The sequence below is a fragment of the Geotrypetes seraphini genome, chromosome 7 (genome assembly GCF_902459505.1).
Source record: "Geotrypetes seraphini chromosome 7, aGeoSer1.1, whole genome shotgun sequence".
NCBI classification, from domain to species: Eukaryota; Metazoa; Chordata; class Amphibia; order Gymnophiona; family Dermophiidae; genus Geotrypetes; species Geotrypetes seraphini.
In genome coordinates, this window is record NC_047090.1 from 35,438,354 (window position 1) to 35,460,970 (window position 22,617).

The window sequence follows — 22,617 nt, forward strand, 5'->3', positions numbered from 1 at the left end:
GGGCCATGGAGAGATAGGGAAAACGGGACAGACAGCTTTGCTCTGGGGGAAGACAGAAGAGGGCCATGGAGAGACATTTTGGGGGGAGGTGGGTGCTGGGGGCAGACAGCTTTGCTCGGGGGGAGGGGGAGACAGAAGGATACAGATAGCGGCCAAGGAGAGAGAGATAAAGAAACACAGACAGACAGACACATCTATTCTAGCACCCGTTAATGTAACGGGCTTAAAGACTAGTAGACAATAAAACAGAAGCAGCAATTCCCCCCCCCCCCCCCATTTCTCCAACCCCACCCATCCAGCAAAACCCCCCAAATCCCCGATAAACACACAAAAGATGGTCATTAAGATCCCAAAGGCCTGTACTCTTGTGGCCCATGGAACTACTGTGAGAAGTCCCCCACTCCTCAAAAGAAAAGACAAGAAAAAGAAAACAAGAAGGAAAGCCTGCAGCGACTGTTCCACCCTCCCTTTAAATATGAAAGAATTACGGTGGATGACCATGTTAGCCTTTTTTATCAGCAACTACATTGGCTACCAGCTGAGGCAAGAGTTCTGTTCAAATTTGTTTATATCTGCTTTAAAGTGGCATGCGGATTGGCTCCAATTTACCTCTCCTCTCATTTTTGAGCTGTGTAGGTCTACCAAGGCTACTCGAAGTTTTCACCTATTTGCCTACCCAAATCCAAAAGCTTGTCGATACAAGACATTCTTGGAAAGGACACTTGCGTTTCAGGCAGGCAAATTGCAAACTGGGTTAGGCGAAATTATTTCTCAAGCCTTACCTCATTGTTCTTTCAGGAAATTAGTTAAGACCTATTTGTTTGATAAATTTTTTAGCTTGATTTGATTGGTTTTAATGCAGTATCATTCTGTATTTCCTATTCAATTGTGTTTTCTCACAAAACTGGCCCCCTCTTTTACAAAGGTGCGCTAAGCTTTTTAGCGCACCCTAAATATTAGCACTAAACACTAACACATGCATGTTATCCTATGGACGCGTTAGCAGTTTAGCAGGTACGCTGATTTAGCAAGTGCTAAATCCATGCTAAAATGCTCGGCGCGCCTTTGTGAAAGACGGCCTGTATTTTTCACTGATTGTCCGGTTTTATTTTATATGGACTGCCTAGAACTGCTGGTGTTGGCAGTATCCAAAATAAAGTAATTATTATTATTATTTTACTAAGGCTCGCTAACCGATTTGGTGTGTGCTAACTGATTTAGCACATGCTAATTGATTGAGGGCATGCTAAAGATTAGCACACGCTAAATGAGAGGAAATAGAATATAATGAGTACCTTAGCATTTAGCGTGCGCTAAAGTGATTATCACGCCTAGTAAAAGGACCCCATTGTGCAGGTTACTTCAGTTCATTGCCCAGACCTTACAGGTGATCTTAGTCCAAAAGAGGCTGAGAAGTGATCAGTACGGTTAGCGCTGTGCAAGGAAAACATCTTGCACTTCTGGTTTGTTTGTTTTTTCGGGGGGGGGGGGAGGCGAGGGATAGATGTTCATTTCATTTTTGTTTTGCTTCAGTCATTTTAACAGGTGTTGGAATGACAGAAACGAAATGACATTGTGGGGGTTATTTCAGATGGGAAATGATGCAAAAGGTTTGATTCCGATTCACTAGAGGATTTATGCTAGAAGTTCCAGCTTATTTTCCTAACATTTTAGGTTTTTTACCATCCAAGACTCACTTTGCGATCAGAATCCGCTATGCAGCAGAATGTTCCTTCTGCATCAGCTCATCGTTATGCTGAGACTTATGCCCATGTGTTTTCTGTGTCTGATGTTAGCATGAGGAACAATTTGCCAGAATATTTGAGACTTTGCTCAAACATTCAACAGTTCCGAAAAGGCTTAAGAACTTAAGAATAGCCTTACTGGGTCAGACCAATGGTCCATCAAGCTCAGTAGCCCGTCCTCACGGTTGCAAATTCAGGTCACCAGTACCTGTCAAAAACCCAAAGAGTAACAATATTCCTGAATCTCAAAGATTAGCAAGATTCTAGAATTACATTAGTGATTTCTATTCCGCCATTACCTTGCGGTTCAAGGCGGATTACATAGGAAGTTATCTGGACATTTCCAGAAGTATTACAGAGTAGAGAAGGTTGCTTCAGGGGATTGAGATGATTCCTGTGGTGATTAGTTTGTTTTCAAGGATTTCTTGAATAGCAGGGTTTTTATTTCTTTTCTGAAAGTTTTGTAGTCTGGGGTTGTGATCAGTAAATTGGAGAGTTGGTGGTCTAGTTTTGCCACCTATGTGGCTAATAGCTGGAATTGTTTTCTATCGAAGAATTTCCAAACTTGCCTTAGGTTTCTCATGACCGTGAAAGATTTCTGCATTGTTTTGTTGATTTGTGGCTGCATGGTACAGCATCTGTCTATCATCATTCCCAAAGAGTAGCAACATTCCATTCTACCGATCCAGGGCAAGAAGTGGCTTCCCGCGTGTCTTTCTCAGTAGCACACTACAGACTTTTCCTCCAGGAAATTGTCCAAGTCTTTCTTAAAACCAGCTACATTATCCGCTCTTACCGTATTGCTTTGTAAAGGCTCTTTGGGGGAGTTAGGTATTCAACTGTGGAAGATCTACTGATTTCAAATGATTTCATAAGATTCTGTCTGATTTGTATTCAATTTGTGTTACATGTGTCTTTGAATGATATCATGTATGTTCTACTGTGACTCGCTTTGTTTTTTGATTTCATGAAAGTTTATTGAGATGTAAAATAAAAACAACATCAAATACAAAACAGTATAACAGTGAAAGTAAATAAATGTGTATAACATTGTCACATAATCAGAATGGAAACTCCGAGATAGGAAAATGCACTATAGAAAACATAAGCAACATAAGGAATCAATTCGGATTCTGTATAGGACATAGTGTTGAAACACTACTAGTGACTATTGTTGATCAACTGAAAAGATGGATGGATCAAAACAATACCATTTGTTTTGTTTCGCTGGATGTGTTTTCTGCCTTTGACACAGTGGACAGCCATATCCTACTGCAGACTTTGAAGGATATGGCTGTGTGGGGGACTGTGCTACAATGGCTTACATCATACTTTCAAGATCGTATGTTTAAGGTGCAAAGTGGTAGTAAATTATCCACTAGTAAGCCAATGACTAGAGGCGTACCTCAGGGCTCGGCCTTTAGTGTGTTACTCTTTAATTTGTACATGTCATCATTAGATGAGAGTCTTTGGAAAATAGAAGTAGCATATTGTATCTATGCTGACGACATCCAGTTTTTCTTTCCAATGCAAGACTGGAGAGGTGAGTTGAATGAAAGATTGACTGGATGTATGAAAAGCATGAATGAGTGGATGGTTAAGCATAAATTGATTTTTGAATCTTGCTAAATCAGAAGTTATGTTGATCGGGAGAAAGGATGATCCACAATGGCCTAGAAAGATTAAGGTTTGTGACCAGATCTTATCGATACAACGAAAGTTGAAAATACTAGGAGTCTGGCTGGATTCTACACTTAGCATGAAGGATCAAATTTTGTCTGTAGTTAAGTCTGCTTTTTTTCCAGTTGCATTTGTTAAGACATTTAAAATCGATGATGTCGACATATGATTTCCGTGTGGTGGTACAGATGATAGTTTTATCAATACTGGACTATTGCAATGCCCTTTATTTAGGGATTACAACAGTACAGTGTAAATCATTACAAATGATTCAAAATGCGGCTGCAAGGTTGATTTGTGGTGTTAGAAAGTTTGAAACTCCATTGGTTGCCTCTACGCTTACTTATTATTTTCAAGACATTAGTACTGGTGTTCAAAGTCCTTTACCATGGGATTCCCTGGTATTTATCGCAGGCTATGGAAATCTATCGACCGCTTAGAATTCTGCAGTCTGAGGGCACAATACGATTGTTGTTGATGGACTTCTCAAAAGTGCACTATGAGAATACGAGATCTTCTGCTATTTCCATCATAGGAGTACTCTGTGGAACAAATTAACTGGCCATAAAGAGCTCTTTCTGATATTCAGAAGTTTAAGAAAATGCTCAAGACCACATTTTTTTATAGAAGAATCCCAATGAATGATGATTTCAGTTTATTCCGTTTTTGTGATTAATATATTATGGAGCGCTGTGAATTAACTGTCTTCATTGAATGACTTGTAATCTTTGATGTTTGTTTCTTTAATTTATATATGCTGCTTTTTGTAAAGCCACCTAGGAATATGCGGTTGAGAAATCTTTTAAATAAATAATTAATTAAATACCATTTTCACCAGTCTCAAGAACTGACAGAGGAAAAGTGACCTAACATGCATATAAATGGAAATGAGTTTTCAACAAGAAAAGAGCACCAAATTTCTCAGTGAGATGATCCAACCAGATTACTATGAAGTGCTCAGAACCTTAACGGTAGAGAAAACACAACCGGAGATGCACCCCTAAATGTGCCTCTCTTGGTCTTTCACCGCTTTACTGAAACAAATTTTCATTATTTGATCAACTCATAAAAGGCAACACTTATCTTGAATTTGTTTTGAGAAAAATACATGGGTTCTGATGCGTTTCAACAGAACGTCTTCCTCAGAGAACCCAAAATGTTTTATTCTGAGTTGTGCTGATCTCTCTACAAAACATACAAAGTGTGCATTCAATCACCATACTACAAATACACTTATTTCAGAAAACATTTCGATGGTACTGAAGGGTACCTCATGTCCTAGTAAATATATTTCCTTAACATGTATAATCTATAAGCTCCATCCCTCCTTGTTTAAACCCCGCTGACACTGGAAGTGACATCACAATTTAATGCAGAAATGCCCACCACTTGACCTCATGATTGAGGCCCGAGCGGGGGACATCATCTGCCAATAATATATCCAGGATTGTTCTTTCTTCCACAAATATGCTGGCAGATTTCCGCCGCGATGTAAAGTAGGTGCCTACAAATTTGAGGTCATTCAGGGTATTTTCTTGCCATTGTGATGTTAAAGGGGCTATAACATCCCCACACCAAAGTTTGCTTAAGTGCTCAATTATTCTAACCTGATCTAGTCGTATGTCCTATGTAAAACAACTGGCTTGGGCATTTAATAAGATATACAACACCTACTGGTTTTGGTCCTCAAGATGTGCGCTCATTTTGTGCATGAATGCACTACCATGTCAGTTTCTATTGCAAGTTTGCATATCCTGCAATGTTCGCAATGGTGATGTCCTTTTTTCTTTTCATTGTCCTTTAGGATATATTCCATGAAGTGTGACCTAGATACTAATTCACTTATATTGCTCCCCCTGGAATAGGCAAATTGAGGTGGATGGTCAAATACTTCATGACACAGCATAAAGATAGATAGTAAATGTGCATGAACCTCAGAGCTATATTATTCAATGTGACAGTTTTTGTTTCTGGAAAAAGCATCCCAGAAACCCCGGCATCCTCTACCAGTATGCCACTAGGTATGTTTCCAGTTGGAATGATCATATTTGCGTCTGTTAATTAAATCTATACTTTGCTGGTTTGGGAAAGGAAGGCATCTCTCAACCTCTAGCACTGATCAGAAAGTATAACAGCGCGGTGCTTGCTTTGGAGGAAGCCCTCCTGAATTTTTTTTCTTTTTCTTAGATTAGTCCTTTGAAGAAGATGAAAGGGAAGAAGCTGATGCTAGCATAAATGGTCATCCTCTGCCTGAACTCCTGCAGCCTAGATTTCCTTGTGTATAATCAGGAGAGGAACTTAGGGAACAACCTGAAGACACAAAGTAAGAAGATACTTTGTGATATTTTAATGAAGATTACCAATACAGAAAAATGGGTTCCTTTTACTACGGCGCGCTAACCGTAATACCCTTCTTGATTATACCTAGCATTCTATTCACTCTCTTAGCTCAGCGGCCGCTAAGAGAGCGAATAGAATGCTAGGTATAATCAAGAAGGGTATTACTACCAGAACAAAAGATGTTATCCTGCCGTTGTATCGGGCAATGGTGCGTCCGCATCTGGAGTACTGCGTCCAATACTTGTCGCCGTACCTTAAGAAGGATATGGCGTTACTCAAGAGGGTTCAGAGATCGACACAGCTGATAAAAGGTTTGGAAAACCTTTCATACGCTGAGAGATTGGAGAAACTGGGTCTCTTTTCCCTGGAGAAGAGGAGACTTAGAGGGGATATGATAGAGACTTATAAGATCATGAGGGGCATAGAAAGAGTAGAGAGGGACAGATTCTTCAAACTTTCGAAAAATAAAAGAACAAGAGGGCATTCGGAAAAGTTGAAAGGGGACAGATTCAAAACGAATGCTAGGAAGTTCTTTTTTACCCAACGTGTGGTGGACACCTGGAATACGCTTCCAGAGGGTGTAATAGGGCAGAGTACAGTACTGGGGTTCAAGAAAGGATTGGACAATTTCCTGCTGGAAAAGGGGATAGAGGGGTATAGATAGAGGATTACTGCACAGGTCCTGGACCGCTGCGTGAGCGGACTGCTGGACACGATGGACCTCAGGTCTGACCCAACGGAGACATTGCTTATGTTCTTATGTTTAGTGTGCGCTAATCAATCTAGCATGTGCTAAAGATTATCGTGTGCTAAATGCTAAGGCATCCGTTATATTCTATGGGCGCCTTAACATTTAGCGTGTGCTAAATCAATTAGCACGCCTTAGTAAAAGGACCTCTATGTTAGCAATATATATATAGTGGAGACTTCTAAGGCTTTTTGGTTGGTGCAATAATTATTTATCTGTCGATCCTGCTGTAAGGGGTTTTTACTCATAAATATGTGTAACAGGTGTTATAAAAAAATAATGCATGAAAGTACACACAATAAGATTATGTACTTTTATGCAATCTGGTTTGCTTATTTTTCTTCTGTTCTGCTTGTTTCTCTTGTTGTCTCCCAATAAAAATGATTAAAAAAAATACTACATGCATAGGTTTTAAAATATTCAACAATGGGAGGAATTCAATAAATGATGCGCAAAGTTAGATGCCAAGAAGATATGAGCTAAGGCAGTGTCCTGAAAAAGGTACGTTGCAAAGAGCGGTCTTTGCAGAGTGCTAGTTTTGGCGTGAATCGTGCACCTAACGTTGGTCACAAACACTTATGCCTGCAGAAACCTTGTCTAAATGCTGGCTTGTGACTAACGGTGGTTGGACACATAAACATTCATTATTGATTATTGCTTTTGGAAGCTTCGATGCCACCGCTAATGACTGGGGAGTCAATTCTGAGCGGTTTGCATGAGCTTCAGTAAAGGAGTTACAGTGCATGAGCTCCAGTAATGGTGCTACAATACATGAACTAAATATAGGTGTATCTTTCCTATTTATACCATCTATATGCATATACCATAATTACTGTTTCTGTATTGTCATATGCTCGTCTTTTTTTTGCATTATTTGTCATTTCACTCTTTTGTGTTCCAAGTGAGGGGTAGCCTTCTGTTTCCTCCATGTTGCTATTCCCCCTACATGTTTCTTTATTTGCTAAAATGTTCTGTGACGAATATCGTCTTTATTCTTTTCTTAAACTTTTTGGTGTCGTTTTCTAGTTTTAATTCCTTCGGAAGGGAGTTCCACTACATTGGGGTCATCACCGAGAACATTCTGTTCTTAACGCTTTCGTGTTTGATGTCTCTGAAGGAGGGTATTTCCAGTAGGTATTCTTGGCTCAAGCGTAGGGCGTGTGTTGGGGTATGGTTGTCCAGTCTAGTTGCTAGGTATTGCGGTTCTGACAGATGAATGATTTTCTGTGTCTGCAGCATGATCTTGAATTTCACCCTGCTTTTAATCGGGAGACAGTGTAACTCTTTCAGTAGCAGGGTGGCACTCATCTGCTTTGATTTAATAACATAAGAATAACCTTACTGGGTCAGACCAATGGTCCATCAAGCCCAGTAGCCCGTTCTCATAGTGGCCAATCTAGATCCCTAGTACCTGGCCAAAACCCAAGGAGTAGCAAAATTCCATTCAGAATCCTAAAGAATAGCAAGATTCTAGAATCCCAAAGAGTAAGAAAAGATTCCGGAACCCCAAAGATTAGCAACATTCCATGCTACTGAACCAGGGCAAGCAGTGGCTTCCCCCATGTCTTTCTCCATAACAGACTATGGACTTTTCCTTCAGGAAATTGTCCAAACCTTTCTTAAAACCAGCTATGGTATCCGCTCTTAACCACAACCTCTGGCAATGCGTTCCAGAGCTCAACTATTGTCTGAGTGAAAAAAATATTTCCTCCTATTGGTTTTAAAAGTATTTCCCTGTAACTTCATCGAGCGTCCCCTAGTCTTTGTAATTTTTGACGGAGTAAAAAATCGATCCACTTCTACCCGTTCTACTCCATTCAGGATTTTGTAAACTTCAATCGTATCTCCCCTCAGCCATCTCTTTTCCTCACCTGTTGCGGTTCTGTATTATTTAGATCCGTCTGATCATGTGCTTTGGAACGCCCAGCGGGATTGCATTGCACCATTAATTCCGGGAGCATCCTTGACCGGTCCATGCCCTTCCCACAACCGCACCCTCTTTTGACTTGTGCAGACTTACTCCAAATCAGAGTCCATTAACACCGATTATTAATTGTTAATGGTTCATTAACTAATTAGTTTGCTCATGGATCTAGGATCAAACATCCCCCCCCCCCCCCGACTTGTGCACACAGCTTTAAGTGACCTATATAGAATCTGGGGGCACGTATGTAATTCAGCCTCTGTACAGTCGCATTGTATTCATGATTTCAACTGCTATTGTGCTAATATTTTCAAAGACACATACTGGAGATCCCTATGGCCCATACTTTATATATGGTGTCTTTATATATGGTGCCAGAAAGTGCCCTACTGGCGCTTAACCTAAGTGGAAAACACCGTTTAAAAAAAATTAATGGTATATAAAGGGAAAAATGTAGGGGCCTACCAGTGCTTAAAAAACTGGTGCCTGCATTTTATAACACCTAATTCCACTATAGGCATGGCTAATGCCAGAATTAGTGTTATGTGTCGTAAAGCGCCTTCGTCGCCGCTAGTCACATGAAAGCTAGGCATCAGAAGTGTACACCTTGAAAACCCAGCGCCTACCTTTCACTAGGGTTACCCCAGGCCCACTCAGTTCCGCCTTATTCCGCCTGTGTCACGCCCCTTTTTGACCCCCCCCCAGGGGCCACCTCTAGTCGGCATCCGCATATGCGTGGATGCAACACAATGATGTCATGCGCACGCGTGATGTCATCACATTGCATCTGCGAATGCGCGGAAGCCCCTTCCCACCGCCATTTTGAGGGAAGCTTTTCAAAACCTGGAGAAAGGAGGGCAGGGCCGGGGAAATCCGGATGTATGCTAACCTTTCACGAAGCCTCGATTCTGTAAACAGCACCATTGTGTGACTGACACACGATCGGTGGCCGTTTCTTAGGCGGCCGACGTTGACGGTGCTGTTTATAGAATCTGGGCCTATATGTCTTTATAGAATAGTCTCAAAATACGCTGCTACATAAAATTACCATCACTTGGATTATGTAGAGTGGATGATTATGCAAGTCTAAGTCACCCGTAAATTCTCGTCACCCCTAAATTCTATAAATGGCACCTAAAGTTGTGTGCGTACATTGGTGCGCGTAGCTGATGTACGCACATAACTTGATTAATTGGCATGATTGGTCCTGCTAAGTGGCAATTAATAACTTGTAATTGATGCTAATTGGAAGTAATAAAATTTTACACCCACAACTCAGAATGCACGATTCTGTAAAAAGTAATCGCCAGTACCGGTGCGTGCCTCTGAAAAGGGGGCGTGGTCAGGGGGCAGATCGAGGGTACTGTTTTAAGTTATGCACAAGTTTATAGAATATGCACCGAGGTGCGCACAGCTTAGGCACACGCATTAAAGCCAAGAAAAACCTGTTAGAAGTGCTGGAGACAAAGACTGTGGGCTCCTTTTACTAAGGTGCGCTAGCGGTTTTAGCGCGCACTTAGCGCACGCTGTAATGCTGCACGCGCTAGACGCTAGCGCCTCCATAGAGCTTGCGTTAATATTTTTCATTTAGCGCATGGTTTGCTCATGCTAAAAACGCTAGCGCACCTTAGTAAAAGGAGCCCTGTGTCTGAATTAAAGAAAGTGTGGTAGAGGCACCTGGGATTTCTTAGGGAGGAGAGACGGAATGCTGTGGGTGGGCAGACTGGACGGGCCATTTGGCCTTTATCTGCCATCATGTTTCTATGTTTCAGTGTTTTCTTTACTATCCTCCCTTAAGACAGCTCTCTCTTTTTTTCTTTCCATATTCTGTTCCATCTGTCCTGTCTGATGTTATAATTCTTTTTCCCATTTCCATTTATTTTATTGTAAATAAATAAATGAAATGAACTCACACATTTATTGTGTTCCAAAACAAGATATATGGATCAACGTGGGCTGTCTTTGATTTCTATACCACCACCTTTTGAAGATTCAAAGTGAGCCTCCAACTCTTTTGGTTGCTTGAAAGATTTCAGAACTGCAAAATTCAAACTGAGTCAGCGTTGCCTCGGAGACCGATAAGCAGTGTGACATCAGCTTCAATTAGATCAACGTGCGTCAGGACAGTGACAGCTGCGGTTCAGAATATCTGATTTATGCCATATTCCTCATTCCCCCAGTCACTCTTTTCGTATGACTCAAAAATAAATCTAATCTGACTCACCCTTGGTTATCATCTTATCAACTGCATTAAACGAAAATCACTGTTGGGGATACACCTGAGCATGGAATTGAATCTAGATCCCTCCGCAATGCATAGAATGGTTTTTTATACCTCCATCTCCAACATTAAAGCCAGGTTGTTCTATCCTGATGCTCATAAAGAACATTCAGAAAAAGTTCCAAACTAATATCATTCTCTTTTATTGACTTAATAAATTTTTTTTTTTTAAGCCTCCAAAGGTACCTATCTGGAATCACTATAAAGCCCCTTAGACACAGGGGGTCTTATTGATTTCTGCCTGAAAACTGTTAAGAGTTGGATCCTTTTCCTGAGAATGGAATATCACTAAAATAGAACTTCATGAAAGCTAGAAAGCTGAATTCATTGTGGAAAATATATCAACAGAGTTTGTAATCACCTTTTAGAATTTTTCTGACATCAATGTATGATTTGAAGCTTGCTTGTATTTCTGAATTGATTGAATTTGCTCTCTCTCCCTATTATAACATAGACATGTCTATGTTATATGTGATAATTGGAGATTTGATGTATGTGATATGGAAACCGCATAGTTGTATGCGGTATATAATTTTTTAAATAAATAATATATTACTGAGGTGCATCTTATAGTTTATTGTTTATTATAATTTAATGTGGTGTGGTATTTTAGATAAGACCTCTATGTCTGAGGTTGGACGTTTTGGGCAAGATGTCCACAAACCCACAGAAAAAAAAATGTCCACTTTCATAACTGCCAGACGTCAATCTTTTATTTTTGAAAATGACCTATGGATAAGTTTTGGTCCTTAGAGCGTCTATCTTTTTTGGCCATTTTCAAAAATAAAAACATCCACATGAAAAACACACAAAAGCAAGTTTTGTAGACGTACCCAAATACCTTGTCTGATCGTGGCAGAGAAATCCCCATCAACTGAGCCGGTTTCAGGGATTCCTGTTGGCTCAGCTGATGGGGATTCCCCCTGCCAGGATAAACTGAGCTGTGGAGCCCTACACCCTTCTCCCCAACATCCCCCAATATCCCCCTGACATCCCTGGACCTCCCTCTGCATTCCCCATATCCCCCATCATTTCTGGACCCCCTGCCCCAACATCCCTGGACTCTCTCCAACATCCCCCCACATTCCCAAAATTTCTAGACTCCCCCATATCCCCGGACCCCCTTGACATCCCCAGACCCTCCCCAACATTCCTCCACATCCTACAACATTTCTGGACCCCTGGACCTTCCAAAGACAAATCATCAGGAAGGAAGCACACTCCCTTCTGCATTCAGAGCCGCGTGCTGAGAATAGCAGGATTTCCCCCTCCCACTGCTTCCTGGGAGGCAGTGGGAGGGGCCTAAGGCTATGATTGGCTCAAAATGGCACCTGACATAGGCATCATTTATAAAATCTGGTCCTAAGGGCTCCTATGCTAATGTAGATGCACTAAGAGCCTATCCAATGGCAGAGCACTTAAAAAAAAAATTAGGAGGTCCTTTTACTAAGGATCGTTAGCCATTTTAACGCACAATAAATATTAGAGCACACTAAATGCTAACGCATCCATAGACTTTAATGGACATGTTAGCATTTAGCACGCTAAAACAGCTAACACGCTTAGTAAAAGGACCCCTAGGTGTGCTGTTCTAATGCGCTTTCCTCACGCATACTTAAGGCATATAAAGGCGCATAGTGATGCCCAAGTACACTTAAGGCAGGTGGATGCATGGTTTGTACCAAACATTGCCTTACACATACTTAGACATTGCTATGTACCCCTGAACCCGCAAGGTAGGCCTGAAAATGGCTGGCCTACATTTCACGCGCTTACACAAACCTGTAGGTGCAATTCTACTACACACAACTAGCAGTGGATTGAGAACTGCGCACCTGGATGCCTACAAGATAGGAGCGCTAAGACGCATGATAGAGAATCAGGCCCTAGTGCAGAAAGGCCCACTCTCTACTCCCTAGACACGCCCCTCAACCAGAAAATAGAAAAATAATTTTTATTGCGTGGGTATCACATACAAATTTGGCAATGTCTAAGCACATCCTACAGCAAGCCCTGTAAAGTTGCTGTAAGCAGCATCCGCACTAAAATCTAACCGCTTTAAAGTCATCACAGTGTTTTGTATAACTGAAATTTCTACGAGCATATTTCAGATGAATTCCTAATATTTGACTTTGCATACTTTTTAGACACACGTACTGTGCAGTGAGAGGATGTCTATAAAATGTTTTGCAAAAGAGATAACTGGCATTATTTCCCCTTTCCAGCTGATAATATAGCACTCGCAAATTATTCTTGAACCGTAGAAAGTGCTAGTAAACCAGCCAACTTTATACTAGTTAAAAGGCGGAGGAGTTTCATAATCTAAGAAGCTCGAGTGTCCAACAATATCTGTTCAGCATCTTCCATAATCCTTAAGCTCACTTAAGGGGGAGAAAAAGCATCATCGGGTTGTTCCTTTTTTTTATCTGTCATTGATCGTTCAATCGAATGTTAATGCCATTTCGATAATAAAGCACATCTCTCCTTAAACATGTTTGGTTTTGTTAGCTATTCCACGTTATCATAAAGAATACGATCATTGCTTTCCAACCATGCTTGCAGCCATTTACTTCTCTTTATAATGCAATTATGATTTTATGCAGTGGGATATATGGTTTGCTTAAAGGTTATAGTCCAATAATGTTTCTTGATAAAGAACATTCCATCTGGAGCATTCTGTTTGATTGGCTTGTTTATGGCCACTGTAATAGCCGTGGTGTTTCCTGATGAAACTCCCCCGCCTTTTAACTAGCATAAAGCTGGCTGGTTTATTAGCACTTTCTACGGTTCAGGAATAATCTGTGAGTGCTGCGTTATCAGCTGGAAAGGGGAAATAATGCCAGTTATCTCTTTTGCAAAACATTTTAGAGAAATCTTCTCGCTGCACAGTGCGTGCATCCGAAAAGTATGCGAGGTCAGGTGTTAGGAATTCAGTCATGCACTAAATTATCTGAAATATACTTGTACAAATTTCAATTACATAAAACACTGCAATGACTGTTTTTGAAGCTTTGTTAGCTGTTTAGTGCAGGAATGAACTCACAGTAGGGGCCTTCTGCTAAGATGTGGTAGATTTTTTTGCACTTTCTGGGTGGTACTAGGTATAACTATAGTGCAGGAAGTGCAAAGCCACTGTGATAAATGGGACCAGGAAATGACATCAGAAGGAGAGCTTAGGCCAGCAGCAGGAACAGCTAGGAGTTGCTGCTCACTGCTGCCAAAGATTTTGAAGAGGTGGGTGGGTGGAGAGGAGAAAAGGAGCCAGCACCTTCACCAAGACGGCACCCAGGGCAGTCTGCCCCCTCTGCCTCTCCTCGTTACTCCGCTGGTTATGAGCAGGATGTCTCAATTCTAACTTAAATGACTTTTTGAGAATGCCCCTCCATGACGATTTTTTACATTACATTACATTAGAGATTTCTATTCCGCCATTATTTCTATTATTTTTTCTATTCCGCCATGCAGTTCAAGGCGGATTACAAAAGAGTTAAAGAAGGTGGGTTACAAAAGAAGAACATTGGTCATATCTAGTAAAGGTATAGAATAGATCAGGTGGTATCGGTGAGAAGGGAGGAGGATGGGAAGAGGAAGGTATTCGTGGTGTTAAGACTTTATACTTTATACCAGGGGTGTCCAACCTTTTGGGCCGCATTGGCCGAAAAAAATGTTTCTGGGGCTGCACAAATGCGCAAACGCTGCAGCAAGACAGAGGAGGGAGCCGGCAAGACGGTAAACACCCAGGGGCAGCAGAGTAAAACACTGCATCGCCCTCGACCAGGGCCGCACAAAATACTTCACTGGGCCACATGCGGCCCTTGGGCCGCAGGTTGGACACCCCTGCTTTATTCTGATGTAATAGCTTTCATGTTGTTGCAATATTGAATTTGCCACGTATTTCACTCCTTATGGAGCTCCCTCTAGATAGCAAGGAGTTTTTCTGCATTACCAGAGCCCCACCTCATGGCATTAGATTCAGCCATAAACTTTTCGACATCTTTCCCAGCTCTTGTGTTTTATAGTAAATATCGTTCTAGGATATTCAAGAGGGGTTTAGCAGGTCCAGGAAAGCATGCCAGCACCAGCCAGACTATTTTATTTTTGTGAAGGTGGTTCGGTATTGTGCAAAATCTCAGGCTGCAGGTTTACAAGGATTGTTTCTTCATGGAGAGGGTGGTGGAGGCTAAAAAACAGTGACAGAGTTCAAAAATGCGTGGGATAGCCACAAAGGATCTCCAAATAGAAAAAGGATGGTATCGACACAAAACAGATCAAAAACCAGAACTTCATTATGATGCACCGGAATGATGTCAATCGCGCACTGGCCTCCAAAAGGGAATCGCATCTACAGTCCCAGTTAGATGCCCGAAATGTAGGCCCGCATTTTGCGGGCCTACATTTAAGGCATCTGTCTCGTAAATGCATAGAGCCGCTTAAGCCCAGCCAAGGCCACTTCTGGATAAATCCGCGCCCATGCCCTGCCATGGGTGTGCTTAAGCATCACTACGCGTCTACTTAGGCATGTGCTGCATGTCTCCATAGATCTGCTCTGGAGGCCTACAATGTGGGCGTCGTGCCTCGATTTTTTATTTTTTACGTGTATCCCGATTGGCTGCCAAAAGGCAGTAGAATGCTTACCGCTGCTTGACATTGGGATACGCATGTCTGAGATTCTGTGTCCTGTATATGGCAAGATGGATTCGGGGGGAGGGAGCTGGAGTTAGCTGTGACGGCAACTCCAGCAGTAAGGTAGTGTGGGACGGGGTAGCCGATGCCGGACAGACTTCTACGGTCTCCATCCCTTATGTGGTAAGAAGGCTCAAGAGCAATTATATGTATTTTATACCACATTCATATCACCTGAGTACAGGTCTTACCTATCTTAAGGGGGAAGGGAAGGCATTTTATACTGATACTTAGCAAGTAAGACAAATACGGTTTTGCTGCCTTGCAAATGAATGTGACTGTTGGACAGACTGGATGGATCGCACAGGTCTTTATCTGCCGCCATTTACTGTGTTGCTAGGTTACTGTGTTACATGGCGCGCATTGCTACCAGACTGATAATTCAGGTGCATATACTTCAGAAAGCCACTTGCATGTCTCTCATCTCTATGGCTGCAAAAAGGGTTCCGAGCTTCCAGAATCTTTGATTGCTCTGCAAATTGATGTGCCTACAAGAAATAGCAATTATAGAATTTATTGGGCTATATGTATAGATCAAGCACTATACTGTATATTCTTAACACCCTTTAAACAATAAAACTCACAAATGACGAATAGTATAGATACATACAATATAGCAAAAACTTCCTATAATGGACTTTTTACATTAAGAGCATTTATAACTTTCTTCACACACAGCTAAGTACTAATTTTGGTGCTTTCTTTAAAAACTGTTTATAATCTGTTTGGAAGCAGTGGATGGTAGGGGAGCCTACAAGAACTTTGGCTTCTGTATTCTAATCTAATCTAATCCTTAGGTTTGTATACTGCATCATCTCCACGTTCGTAGAGCTCAGCGCGGTTTACAGTAGAAGAAATAGGAAGGAACTACAACAGAGGGTTAGAGGTAGATGTGTGAAGAAAATTTAGAGGACTTGGGATGCCAAGATATAAGAGTTTCCTTGATTCCTAAGTTGGAGGGAGACGGTACATGTTTTGATCTCATCATATGCTTTTTTAATTATTATTGCACATTGGGAATGATTGTTGTTTCATTTCCTAAAAATAAAAAGATTTAGAAAAAGTTAAAAAAAAACTTTAAAAAACCCCAAAAAACAAAATTGAGTTGCAATTAGAGCACCGAGTACCACTTTTCACTGGGTTTTATGAGGTCCGAGGATGCTTCACGCTTGAGTACCCCGTTGGGTAACATTGGCTTAAGACTCTTATTACAGGTTTGTCCTGACCAAAGAGGAGTGAATACTGAGAACCTCTAAAAACTCTTCATTTTTAATCCAGTATTTTGAATATATGCCATTAGGCATGTTCTGATTTCCCAGTGGCAATAAAATATTATAGGAAGTTTTTGCTATACATTATAATCTCGTTAAAACGGACTTCAAGGGACCTGGAAAAAAGGTTATATCCAGAGGTGCATTTTTTAAAACCTTTATTTAGGTCAACTTGAAACAACGTTCAGTCAATGAACAACAGTCACTGCACAACCATATCGGCAATCCTCACTATTGTTTTCTGGTTGCTCTATTGTGACATGACCAGTTCTTGTTGTATACTTATGCTTGAAAATGAATAAAGCTTATTGAACTAAAAAAAAAAAAAGAACAAAACTCAGCAAAACATTGGTATGGCACGAAACGATTGCAAAACCCGAACCCTAAAAGATGTTCTAAAGCATTATGTCGTACTGTACTGGAAAGTAAAATGCTCTGTCATTTTCTTCTGGACTGCATTTTGCTACTATATCACCGGCATGCCATGCGCCTTGTAGGCGGAGCCTGCATGTCCGTTCTAGCCGACGAAAACTACAGCTAAAAGCGGCTCTGGGGACCAAATTAGTTGTCCGTTATATCTGAAAGTCCTTTATAGGCGATTCCGCTATATGCGATGATTTTCTGGATGGTTAAAATGGCGCACGGCCGGGACCAGTGGACTTCATCCACTATAGGCGAAGTTCTGTTATAAGCGAGTCCGTTATAGCGAGATTATATTGTACTGTATATTCTTAACACCCAGCAGTACAGATGCATACTATACTACGATAAAGTTAAAAAATGTCAGATCTCTTCTTTCTGCGGACCTTAAAAATCACACTTAGCCAAATGGAATGACTGCACATCTCTGCCTTTCATGAAACACAAGTTAGCAGTCATTTCCTTGATCAGAGTCTTCTATTTCTTCTCATTTATAGTTATTGAACTATACGAGTATTTTTATGGAGCTTTTTTTCATAATTAACATTCATTAAATTTATTTAATTGGTTTAAGGGATAACTTGAGATATGGCATACTTAAATTCCAGCAAAGCCTTTGACACAGTTCTGCATATATGATTTATAAATAAATTAACGGCACAATTCTATAAATGGCATCATGGGGGGGGGCGAGGGGGATGGTCCGCCCCGGGCGCCATGTTGGTAGGGGTACCTCCGCTTCTTCCCTTCCCCCATAGCTCTAGATGAAGAAGTTGTTCATGGCGGTCAAGAACGTACTCTTCGCGACCTCGTTGACTATCCTGCTGAAGTCACTTCCGGGTGCCGCGCATAGGAAGTAATGTCAGGGGGAGAGCCAACGGGGTCGCGAGGAGCATGTTGTTGACCGCTGCAAGCAACGACTTCAACTAGAGGCATGGGGGGAGGGAAAGGAAGGAGGGTGCACACGACAGAAGGGAGCGGGAAGGAGTAGGGGGGCGCACGCAGCAGGCAGGATCGGGGATTGAGTGGGGGAGCAGAGATGAGGGCAGTAATCTATAAATTTACATCTGCATTTGACACATAAATTCAAGTGTCTTAGTATGGAGTGGGAGGGATAGTATTACGCAGTGGCGTACCAAGGGCGGGGCGGGGGGGAAGACCGGCCCGGGTGCATGCCCTAGGGGGGTGCACAGCCGGCCAGGTCCGGAACCTCCTGGGACTTGCACTTCAGCGCGACTGCCAGTCCACCCCCGCGGCCAAGAAAAAGGCTAGGAAGCCGGCGGGAGCAGCGAAAGTGTCCTTCAAGGAACACCCTCCCAATCTGGCTCTATCCCACCCCCTTTGTGATGCCACCGGACAGCGTTCTCAGCCATTGATCGACCTTGCCTGGGCTTACCAAGGGCGGGGGGGGTATCAAAAATGATGGGCCAGGGGAAGGAGGGTGTAAAAAATGATGGGCCCCGGGTGTCACATACCCTAGGTACGCCACTGATATTATGTTATCTACTTCTCTTTCTGTTCTCCTTATTTATCTCTTACTTGAGCGCCATCGTCCCCCAAACAGCATAACACAAGAATGTCAGAAAAGGCATGCTGAGTCAGACTTAAGTCCATTGAACCCTGTCTCCTGTCTCTAATAGCAGCTAGTCCAAGTCACAAGGGTTTGGCGAATCACAAAAATCTGATATTTTTTCTATAGTACATTTCCAAGCACCGTCTCCTTTTAGCTGATCGGGAATCCTCCACCTACAGTCCTGCCAGTGGGGGGTGCTGATTCACAGTGAGGGATAGGCAACCTCTGCAGGACTCCAGAATATCTGCCTGTTCCCAGTCACTGAAAACACAATATTGAAGAACCCCTTCCCCCAACACACACATACTGACAGTAATGCAGTTGGAGGATTCTTACTCAGCTCCCTAAAGTCTATCTGAACCAATCCTTTTGAGGAGCTTTTCCTTCCGTAACTTTTTCAGTTGTGGGGGAAGGATTAAGAGAAGAAAATAAATTAAAGGCATATGAATTACATTACAGTACATTACGGATTTCTATTCCGCCTATACCTTGCAGTTCAAGGCGGATTACAAAAGATTTGACTGGACATTTTCCAGTGAAGATACAATTTTTTTTTTTTTTTTCAACAGAGGAGATATAGCTGGAAAGATTCCGAGGGGATTTACAAGTTGGATAACAAGTTGGATACAGTATAGCGCCTCAATTAGTAGAAGTGTTCTTAGATCATGTGAGAAATGATCAGGAAATAGGGTAACATACAAACATAGTAAATGACGGCAGATAAAGACCTGAACGGTCCATCCAGTCTGCCCATTAGTTATACCCATTACAAATACATGATTAAATTAACTTGTCTCTTCTTTGATATTTCTGGGTCATAGACTGTATGGTCCACCTGGCATCGTCCTGGGTTCCAAATGCTGAAGTTGCCATCTAATCAAGCCTCCCCTGCCATCTAATCCTGCCTCCTCTGCCTTTTGACAAGCAAGAAAACGCATTTACATTTTTTTGAAATTCGCAGGGGTTCCTGGAATGGAACCCCCGCGAATTTCAGGAGAGTATGTACTTAGAACTTCCCTATCTGTCCCAAAGGCTCACAAACTAGCTAAAGTACCTGAGTAAACAATTATTAAAATAGAAAAGATATAGCAAAATTCCAAGAAATAAAAATAATAAAGTTTAAGAGATTGGAGATTGAGCAAAATAAATTCCAATCTGGTGCTAAGTCCAATCATCAATCCAGTCCAATAGAGCTCCACAACCGCAAGGAAGGATCGACACAGAGAAGTTATGATGGGCTGTGGGGTCGTCCCTGCCAGAGGTGAAGGAATCGACAGCTGCAATCTGGGCCTAAGAGCAGAAGGCAAAGAAACCGGGAATAAGAGGCAGGCCACGAAAGGTCATTCAACGCTGCACATCATCCAGGCAGGCCCCACCGATGCAAGCCAACAGCATGACCTCCATTAACCGTCCTTGGTCCCGGCCCGCTAGAAAAGTGGTGTACAGCAATCTCCGGGGCTGAGAGGAAGGAGCCAACAGTGCAGCCATCAGGCACAATGCAGTCCCGCCAGCACGGAAGGGAGGCTGTGGTCCCCAAGAACCGCTCCAACTCAGTGCCCGATGCAGCGGCAGCATCCACAGTGCCGCCAACAAGCAGAAGACGAGGTGATAGAGCGCAGGGCAGAACTGAGCCCAAACGCAGCAGCCACTCCACGCACAGTCACAACCTCGGCATCCAAAAGAGAGATTTAGCATTCACTAACGAGGTATCGCCCATTAATTAGTTTCTCCTAAACCAACCTATCTTCTTCTTAGCAGCTTAATTTCTGGCCAGGCTTTATGCTACATGATGAAGTTATTTTTTTTTTTTTAATACGATTCTCTATACAGCATCTACATGTGATTATCTAGGCTATGATTTTTGATATTTAATCGCTGGTTTGTTAATGTCAACATGCAAAGGCCAGTGTATGGTATTCAACTCAGTTTAAAATTAGCTAGTCACATTACCAAATGATCGTTATCTTAAAGCACTCTAGAACTATCATTAAAATAAGTTGCAATTATAATCTGATATTTCTTAATAAAAATGTACTGTTACTCTAAATTTTATGTGAGCCTTTTTAAAGTTCAGGTTCATGCTTTAGATATATGGGTTCTTTTTCTGACAAAGGGGCTCAGTTTCAAAAGAGAAAAAAATGTCCAAAAAATGACATAAAGTGACATTTGGACATTCTTTTGCTAAAAAACGTTCAAATTGCCCTTTTCAAAACATATTTTTCAGAGGACAGTTAAGAGCTCGGTTAATGGCTGGTTAAGTGACAATACTAAGTCCTTATCCAGCCAACGCTGGTTTTGACAAAACCGCGGTACATGTTTTTACCGCGGGCCGGCGAGGCAAATGCTCTGACGCTCATAGAATTCCTATGAGCACTGAAGCATTTACCTCGCCAGCGCACGGTGGGAACATCTATCGCGGCTTTGTAAAAGGAGCCCTAAGATAATTGCTAAATAGGACTGTATAACGCACAGTCCTATATTTATACAGCTCATCATAGCTCAGTTGCCGAAAAGACACCTGTTTTGTCTCATGAAGCGTGTAGGCTGATTATGGAGTTTCTTTTAAAATCATGCTGTGGCTGGTGTACTGATATATAGTGTGGAAAGGAATGTAACTATCCAGCTTCGTGTATGTGATGGATTTGGGTTTATGTAGTGTAATACGGTACTCCCCCAATATTCCAGGAACCCCTGCGAATTTCAAAAAACTGCTAATACAGTTTTTCACCTGTCAAAAGGCAGGAGAGGGCAGCTGGAGCGCCGGCGAGTGAAGGAAATCACTCGCGTTATGCTCCGACCGCCTCTTCCTGTCACTAAAGTAAGGGCTCCTTTTACTAAGGTGCGTTAGGGCCTTAACACGCGGAATAGCGTGTGCTAAATTGCCCCGTGCGCTAGACCTTAATGCCGGCATTGAGCTGGCGTCATTCTAGAAGCATACCGCGCGGTTTAGTGCAAGGTGATTTCGTGCATGCGCTAAAAACACTAGCGCACCTTAGTAAAAGGAGCCCCAAGGCTACACCAATCAGGAGCTGCTTTGACACGCAGTTCCTGATTGTTGTAGCCTGACTTTAGTGCAGGAAGAGGGGGTCGGAGGATACCACGAATTAGTGAGTCCGCGAACCGCGAATTCGCAGGGGAATACTCTATAGGGGTTCTTTCACTAAGGTGTGCTAGCCGTTTTAGCGTGCTCTATAATGGCTAGTGCACCTTAGTAAAAGAGGGGGATATTTTTATATTATTTTAGATGTTTGTATGGCATTTTATCGTGTGTGTTATTTTGTGATTTGATAAAGGCGGAATATAAATAAATAATGATACCACACTTAGGGGTCCTTTTATTAAGGCGCGCTAATCGATTTAGCGTGCACTAAATCGGCCAGCGTGCCTTCGTAAAAGAGGGGGTTAAGTGGGTATGTCTTATCCAGCCGAATATGCCTGAATATTCAATACCCGTGCCAGTAGCGTAGCAAGGGTAGGAGCCGCCCAGGGCAGTTGCATCCCCACCCCCGTGCCCTCCTCTTCACACTCCCACTCCTTTCATCTCAAACCCCCATGCCCTCCTGTTTGCCCCTCCCGTTCCTTCCGCGCCTCCATGCATCGCTCACTCCCTCCCTTCCCATTCCCGTACCGCTTTAAATCTTCGCCGGCGTGAGCAGCCTGCTGCTCGTGCTGGCATTGGCTTTCCCTACGAAGTCACTTCCTGGTCTGTGTCCAGGTTATATGACCACAAGTCAAGTTATTTTACCCCAGGGTCCCATTCTGTGCAATGAGTACCCTGTGCTAACGTAGCCCAACTTGTGGTCAGGTGACCCGTGTTAATGGTAGTCCGCACTGAAAACTTCCCCTCCCCCTACATGCCTTTATAAAATACTGGCGAATATGGCAGAATTTGCATCTCGAATGCAGGCATGAATATTTATACCAGCTCGAGAAATGGTGCCACGAAAAAGAC

The 22,617-nt window shown here is 42.3% G+C and overlaps 1 long non-coding RNA gene across 1 annotated transcript in view; it reads left to right on the top strand.

Moving 5' to 3' along the window:
- The window catches only part of LOC117363410, a 30,892-nt gene extending 19,738 nt beyond the window's left edge, over window positions 1-11,154 (top strand). Inside the window, exons 2-3 of the long non-coding RNA XR_004540050.1 lie at window positions 5,613-5,748; window positions 10,375-11,154. This is a non-coding gene — a long non-coding RNA (uncharacterized LOC117363410). The remainder of the gene's footprint in view (window positions 1-5,612; window positions 5,749-10,374) is intronic.
- The last annotated feature ends 11,463 nt before the right edge of the window (window positions 11,155-22,617 follow it).